At 44.5% G+C, this 7500-nt stretch overlaps 1 protein-coding gene across 1 annotated transcript in view; it reads right to left on the reverse strand.

Moving 5' to 3' along the window:
- The window catches only part of LOC106577890 (arrestin red cell), a 100389-nt gene that overhangs the window by 43027 nt on the left and 49862 nt on the right, over nucleotides 1-7500 (reverse strand). The window lies entirely within an intron of this gene.

Here is a 7500-nt window from a genome sequence, read left to right on the forward strand (position 1 = left end):
ATGTAGAATAGTACTGTAGAATAGTACTGTAGAATAGGTCTACTGTAGAATGGGTCTACTGTAGAATAGTACTGTAGAATAGTACTGTAGAATAGGTCTACTGTAGAATAGTACTGTAGAATAGTACTGTAGAATAGGTCTACTGTAGAATAGTACTGTAGAATAGTACTGTAGAATAGTACTGTAGAATGGGTCTACTGTAGAATAGTACTGTAGAATAGGTCTACTGTAGAATAGTACTGTAGAATAGTACTGTAGAATAGTACTGTAGAATAGGTCTACTGTAGAATAGTACTGTAGAATAGTACTGTAGAATGGGTCTACTGTAGAATAGGTCTACTGTAGAATAGTACTGTAGAATAGTACTGTAGAATAGTACTGTAGAATAGTACTGTAGAATAGTACTGTAGAATAGGTCTACTGTAGAATAGTACTGTAGAATAGTACTGTAGAATAGGCCTCCTGTAGAATAGGCCTCCTGTAGAATGGGTCTACTGTAGAATAGTACTGTAGAATAGTTCTGTAGAATAGTGCTGTAGAATAGGTCTACTGTAGAATAGTACTGTAGAATAGTTCTGTAGAATAGTACTGTAGAATAGTACTGTAGAATAGTTATGTAGAATAGTACTGTAGAATAGTACTGTAGAATAGGTCTACTGTAGAATGGGTCTACTGTAGAATAGTACTGTAGAATAGTACTGTAGAATAGGTCTACTGTAGAATAGGTCTACTGTAGAATAGTACTGTAGAATAGTACTGTAGAATAGGCCTACTGTAGAATAGTACTGTAGAATAGTACTGTAGAATAGTACTGTAGAATGGGTGTACTGTAGAATAGGTCTACTGTAGAATAGTTCTGTAGAATAGTACTGTAGAATAGTACTGTAGAATAGGTCTACTGTAGAATAGTACTGTAGAATAGTACTGTAGAATAGGCCTCCTGTAGAATAGTACTGTAGAATAGTACTGTAGAATGGGTCTACTGTAGAATAGTACTGTAGAATAGTACTGTAGAATAGGTCTACTGTAGAATAGGTCTACTGTAGAATAGTACTGTAGAATAGTACTGTAGAATAGGTCTACTGTAGAATAGTACTGTAGAATAGTACTGTAGAATAGTACTGTAGAGTAGTACTGTAGAATAGTACTGTAGAATAGTACTGTAGAATAGGCCTCCTGTAGAATAGTACTGTAGAATAGTACTGTAGAATAGTACTGTAGAATAGGTCTACTGTAGAATAGTACTGTAGAATAGTACTGTAGAATATGTCTACTGTAGAATAGTACTGTAGAATAGTACTGTAGAATAGGTCTACTGTAGAATAGTACTGTAGAATAGTACTGTAGAATATGTCTACTGTAGAATAGTACTGTAGAATATTACTGTAGAATAGTACTGTAGAATATTACTGTAGAATAGTACTGTAGAATAGGCCTCCTGTAGAATAGTACTGTAGAATAGGCCTCCTGTAGAATAGTACTGTAGAATAGGTCTACTGTTATTTATGTGGAAAAAGGGAATTCCCCCAGGATGAATAATAGTTGTATTGTATCTTATTGTTACACCTCAGGTTCAGATCTTTCTAATGACATAAAGTAAGAGTTTTAACACACAGATAACGAACATCTACTGAGTTGAATATGAGAGAACTAGTTCCCCCAAGTGGCAAGACTGTTGTTCAGTGACCATAAACCAAAGACTAATCTGTCTGATGTGGTACAATGAGAGAGCCCCACCAATAACCATTTATCTCTGTCTCTGTTCCACAGCCCGAGAGAGAGAAGAGAGAGAGAGAGAGAGAGAGCCCCACCAATAACCATTTATCTCTGTCTCTGTTCCACAGCCCGAGAGAGAGAGAGAGAGAGAGAGAGAGAGAGAGAGAGAGAGAGAGAGAGAGAGAGAGAGCCCCACCAATAACCATTTATCTCTGTCTCTGTTCCACAGCCCGAGAGAGAGAGAGAGAGAGAGAGAGAGAGAGAGAGAGAGAGAGAGAGAGAGAGACCCACCAATAACCATTTATCTCTGTCTCTCTTCCACAGCCCGAGAGAGAGAGAGAGAGAGAGAGAGAGAGAGAGAGAGAGGGAGAGAGAGAGAGAGCAAGTTGGAAAAAAAGGGGGAGAGAGAGAGAGTTGGAGAGAAAGGAGGAGAGGGGAAGAGAGGGAGTTGGAGAGAAAGGAGGAGAGGGAAAGAGAGGGAGTTGGAGAGAAAGGAGGAGAGGGAAAGAGAGGGAGTTGGAGAGAAAGGAGGAGAGGGAAAGAGAGGGAGTTGGAGAGAAAGGAGGAGAGGGGAAGAGAGGGAGTTGGAGAGAAAGGAGGAGAGGGAAAGAGAGGGAGTTGGAGAGAAAGGAGGAGAGGGGAAGAGAGGGAGTTGGAGAGAAAGGAGGAGAGGGAAAGAGAGGGAGTTGGAGAGAAAGGAGGAGAGGGAAAGAGAGGGAGTTGGAGAGAAAGGAGGAGAGGGAAAGAGAGGGAGTTGGAGAGAAAGGAGGAGAGGGGAAGAGAGAGCGAGTAAATGACCCAGGGAGAGGGGGAAAGGAAGCTCAGCAGCAGATAGTGAGTGAGAGGGAAGGAAGATTGGACGAAGAGAATCAGCTCGAGTTCTATTCATCATGTGGTTGAGTCAGCAAGTAGAAGACAGACATCACTGGAAAAGGTGAAGGAGGAAGGGTTGAGGGAGGGAGGAAGGGAGGGAGGGAAAATCCCTTCAGTAAAAAACATCTCTATGAAATACTGGTCAGATCACACACACACACACACACACACACACACACACACACACACACACACACACACACACACACACACACACACACACACACACACACACACCGTGCATTAACAAACTCCTCATCCCCAGTTTCTCCCAGTGAATAAAGACAGAGAAACAGAGGGAAGGAGAAACAATGAACGATTGATGGGGGAGCTCATTGAGGCCATGAGCAAAATGATCTGATAGAGAGAGAGAAACAAGAAAAACAACAAGTGAGTGAGGGAAAGAGAAAGAGTGATTAAGAGCAAGAGAGAAAGACTCATTGAGAGGAAGAAAGAAAGCAAAGTGGGTGTGTTGGAGAGACAATGTGTAGGCCTACAGCAGACCTACCTCACTCCCCAACTGATATGTTAACACACACATAAACACATCTTCCTCCCTCCCTCTTTCTCTCCCTCCCTCTCCCTCCCTCCCTCTCTCTCTCCCTCTCTCTCTCCCTCCCTCTCCCTCCCTCCCTCCCTCTCCCTCCCTCTCTCTCTCCCTCTCTCTCTCTCCCTCTCTCTCCCTCCCTCTCCCTCTCTCTCCCTCTCTCTCCCTCCCTCTCCCTCCCTCCCTCCCTCTCCCTCCCTCTCTCTCTCCCTCTCTCTCCCTCCCTCTCCCTCTCTCTCCCTCTACTCCCCTCCCTCCTCTCCCTCTCTCTCTCCTCCCTCTCCCTCCTCCCTCCCTCTCTCCCTCCCTCTCTCCCTCTCTCCCTCCCTCTCCCTCTCTCTCACTCCCTCTCCCCCTCTCCCTCCCTCTCTCTCTCTCCCTCCCTCTCTCCCTCCCTCTCCCTCTCTCCCATTCCCTCTCCCCCTCCCTCCCTCTCTCTCCCTCCCTCTCTCTCTCCCTTCCTCTCTCCCTCCCTCTCCCTCTCTCTCCTCTCTCCCTCTCCCTCCCCTCTCTCCCCCTCTCCCTCTCTCTCCCTCTCCCTCCCTCTCTCTCCCCTCTCCCTCTCCCTCCCTCTCCCTCTCTCTCCCTCTCTCCCTCTCCCTCCCTCTCTCTCTCCCTCTCTCTCCCTCTCTCCCTCTCCCTCCCTCTCTCTCCCCTCTCCCTCTCCCTCTCTCTCCCTCCCTCTCTCTCTCCCCCTCTCCCTCTCCCTCTCTCCCTCCCTCTCCCTCTCCCTCTCAATTCATGGGGCTTTATTGGCATGGAAATCATACGTGTACATTGCCAAAGCAAGTGAAATAGATAATAAACAAAGTGAAATAAACAATACAAATTAACAGTAAACATTACACTCGCGGGTTTCATAGGAATAGAAACATTTCATTTTTAAAATATAGGACAAAGCACACATCACGACAAGAGAGACAACTCAACACTACATAAAGAGAGACCTAAGACAACAACATAGCATGGCAGCAACACATGACAACACAGCATGGTAGCAACACAACATGACAACAACATGGAAGCAACACAACATGGTAGTAACACAACATGGTAGAAACACAACATGGTAGCAACACAACATGGTAGAAACACAACATGACAACAACATGGTAGAAACACAACATGACAACAACATGGAAGCAACACAACATGGTAGAAACACAACATGTTAGAAACACAACATGGTAGCAACACAACATGGTAGAAACACAACATGACAACAACATGGTAGCAACACAACATGACAACAACATGGAAGCAACACAACATGGTAGAAACACAACATGTTAGAAACACAACATGGTAGCAACACAACATGGTAGAAACACAACATGACAACAACATGGTAGCAGCACAACATGACAACAACATGGCAGCAACACAACATGGTAGCAACACAACATGGTAGCAACACAACATGGTAGCAGAAAAAACAGGGTACAAACATTATTGGGCACAGACAACAGCACAAAGGGAAAGAAGGTACAGACAACGATGCATCACGCAAAGCAGCCACAATTGTCAGTAAGAGTGTCCATGATTAAGTCTTTGAATGAAGAGATGGAGACAAAACTGTCCAGTTTGAGTGTTTGTTGCAGCTCGTTCCAGTCGCTATCTGCAGCGAACTGAAAAGAGGGGCGACCCAGGGATGTGTGTGCTTTGGGGACCTTTAACAGAATGTGACTGGTAGAACGGGTATTACATGTGGAGGATGAGGGCTGCAGTAGATATCTCAGATAGGGGGAGTGAGGCCTAAGAGGGTTTTATAAATAAGCATCAACCAGTGGGACTTGCGACGGGTATACAGAGATGACCAGTTTACAGAGGAGTTTAGAGTGCATTGATGTGTCCTATAAGGAGCATTGGTGGCAAATCTGATGGCTGAATGGTAAAGAACATCTAGCCACTCAAGAGCACCCTTACATGCCGATCTATAAATTACGTCTCCGTAATCTAGTAAGGGTAGGATGGTCATCTGAATCAGGGTTAGTTTGGCAGCTGGGGTGAAAGAGGAGCGATTACGATAGAGGAAACCAAGTCCAGATTTAATTTTAGCCTGTAGCTTGGATATGTGCTGAGAGAAGGCCAGTGTACCGTCTAGCTTTACTCCCAAGTACTTGTATGAGGTGACTACCTCAAGCTCTAAACCCTCAGAGGTAGCAATCATACCGGTGGGGAGAGGGGCATTCTTCCTACCAAACCACATGACCTTTGTTTTGGAGGTGTTCAGAACAAGGCTAAGAGTAGAGAAAGATTGTTGGACACTAAAAAAGCTTTGTTGTAGAGCGTTTAACACAAAATCCGGGGAAGAGCCAGCTGAGTATAAGACTGTATCATCTGCATATACATGGATGAGAGAGCTTCCTACTGCCTGAGCTATGTTGTTGATGTAAATTGAGAATAGCGTGGGGCCTAGGATCGAGCCTTGGGGTACACCCTTGGTGACAGGCAGTGGCTGAGACAGCAGATGTTCTGACTTCATAAACTGCACTCTTTGAGAGAGGTTGTTAGCAAACCAGGCCAAAGACCCCTCAGAGACACCAATACTCCTTAGTAGAATGGAATGGTCTACCGTATCAAAAGCTTTGGCCAAGTCAATAAAAATAGCAGCACAACTTTGCTTAGAATCAAGGGCAATGGTGACATCATTGAGGACCTTTAAGGTTGCAGTGACACATCCATAACCTGAGCTGAAACCAGATTGCATACCAGAGAGAATACTATAGACATCAAGAAAACCAGTCAGTTGATTATTGACAAGTTTTTCCAACACTTTTGATAAACAGGGCAAAATAGAAATAGGCCTATAACATTTACGATCAGCTTGATCTCCCCCTTTAAATAAAGGACGAACCGTGGCTGCCTTCCAAGCAATGGGAACCTCCCCAGAAAGGAGAGACAGGTTAAAAAGGTCAGAGATAGGCTTGGCGATGATAGGGGCAGCAACCTTAAAGAAGAAAGGGTCTAAACCATCTGACCAAGATGTTTTTTTGGGGTCAAGTTTCAGGAGCTCCTTTAGCACCTTGGACCGCCAGCAGGGAGAAACTTCGTAGCGGGGCAAGGGAAAAAGAGGGAGAAGCATCGGGGCTAGTCATATTAGAAGGGGTGGGAGATGAGGAAATGTTGGACGGGCAAGCAGGCATGGCTGAGTCAAATAGGAATCCTGACTTAATGAAGTGGTGATTAAAAAGCTCAGCCATGTGCTTCTTGTCAGTAACAACCACATCAACTTTAAGGGACATGGGTAGCTGTGAGGAGGGTTTATTCTCCAGGTCTTTAACTGTTTTCCAGAACGTCTTGGGGTTAAACCCACAGTGAGAGAACTGCTCCTTAAAGTAACTAACTTTGGCCTTCCGGCTAGCCTGAGTGCATTTATTTCTCATTTGCCTGAACGAGAGCCAGTCAGCCTGAGTATGCCGAGCCTTTCGCCAAATGCAATTCTTGAGGTGGAGTAACTCTGCAAGATCACGGTCGAACCAGGGGCTGATCCTGTTTTTAATTCTCATTTTCTTTATGGGGGCGTGTTTGTTAACAATACCACTGAGAATATCAAAAAAGAAGGTCCAAGCATCTTAGACAGAGGCGATCAAGCTGATTCTATACCATTTTACAGAGGAAGGAAGGCTTGCTCATTCAAGTTTTTTAGCAAGCGTCTATGACAAATCAGGACAGGTAGTTTCCCTGAGCAGCCATTACAAACACAGGCTGTAAAACAGTGATCACTAAAGTTATTACAGAAAACACCAGACTGATACCTATCAGGATTATTTGTGAGGATAACATCGTGAAGAGTAGCCTTTTCTGGGTGTTTGGAGACATACCTTGTGGGATTGGTGATAATCTGAAAAAGATTTAGGGAGTCCCATTGCTTTAGGACTTGGTCAGGTGGTTTAAGCATGTCCCAGTTTAGGTCACCTAGCAAGACCAATTCAGACTTAGTGTAAGGGGCCAGGAGAGAGCTTAGGGCAGGTAGGGTACAGGCCGGTGCTGATGGAGGACGATAGCACCCAGCAACAGTCAACAAAGAGCTATTTGAAAGTTTCATGCTTAAACCAGCAAATCAAATTGTTTTGGGACAGAGTTGGTGGAGACAACCGAGCACTGAAGGTGATCCTTGGTAAAGATTGCCACTCCCCCACCTTTGGAAGATCTGTCTTGCCGAAAAGGTTATAACCAGAAAGGTTAACATCAGTATTCAAAACACTCTTCCTTAACCACGTCTTAGTAATGACCAACACATCTGGATTGGAGCTGTGAACCCACACTTTCAATTAATCCATTTTAGGAAATAAGCTTCTAGTGTTAACGTACAGAAAACCCAGGCTTTTATGAGAGCAGAAATCAGTGAAACAGATATCAGA

The sequence above is a fragment of the Salmo salar genome, chromosome ssa18 (assembly GCF_905237065.1).
Source record: "Salmo salar chromosome ssa18, Ssal_v3.1, whole genome shotgun sequence".
Lineage (NCBI taxonomy): Eukaryota > Metazoa > Chordata > Actinopteri > Salmoniformes > Salmonidae > Salmo > Salmo salar.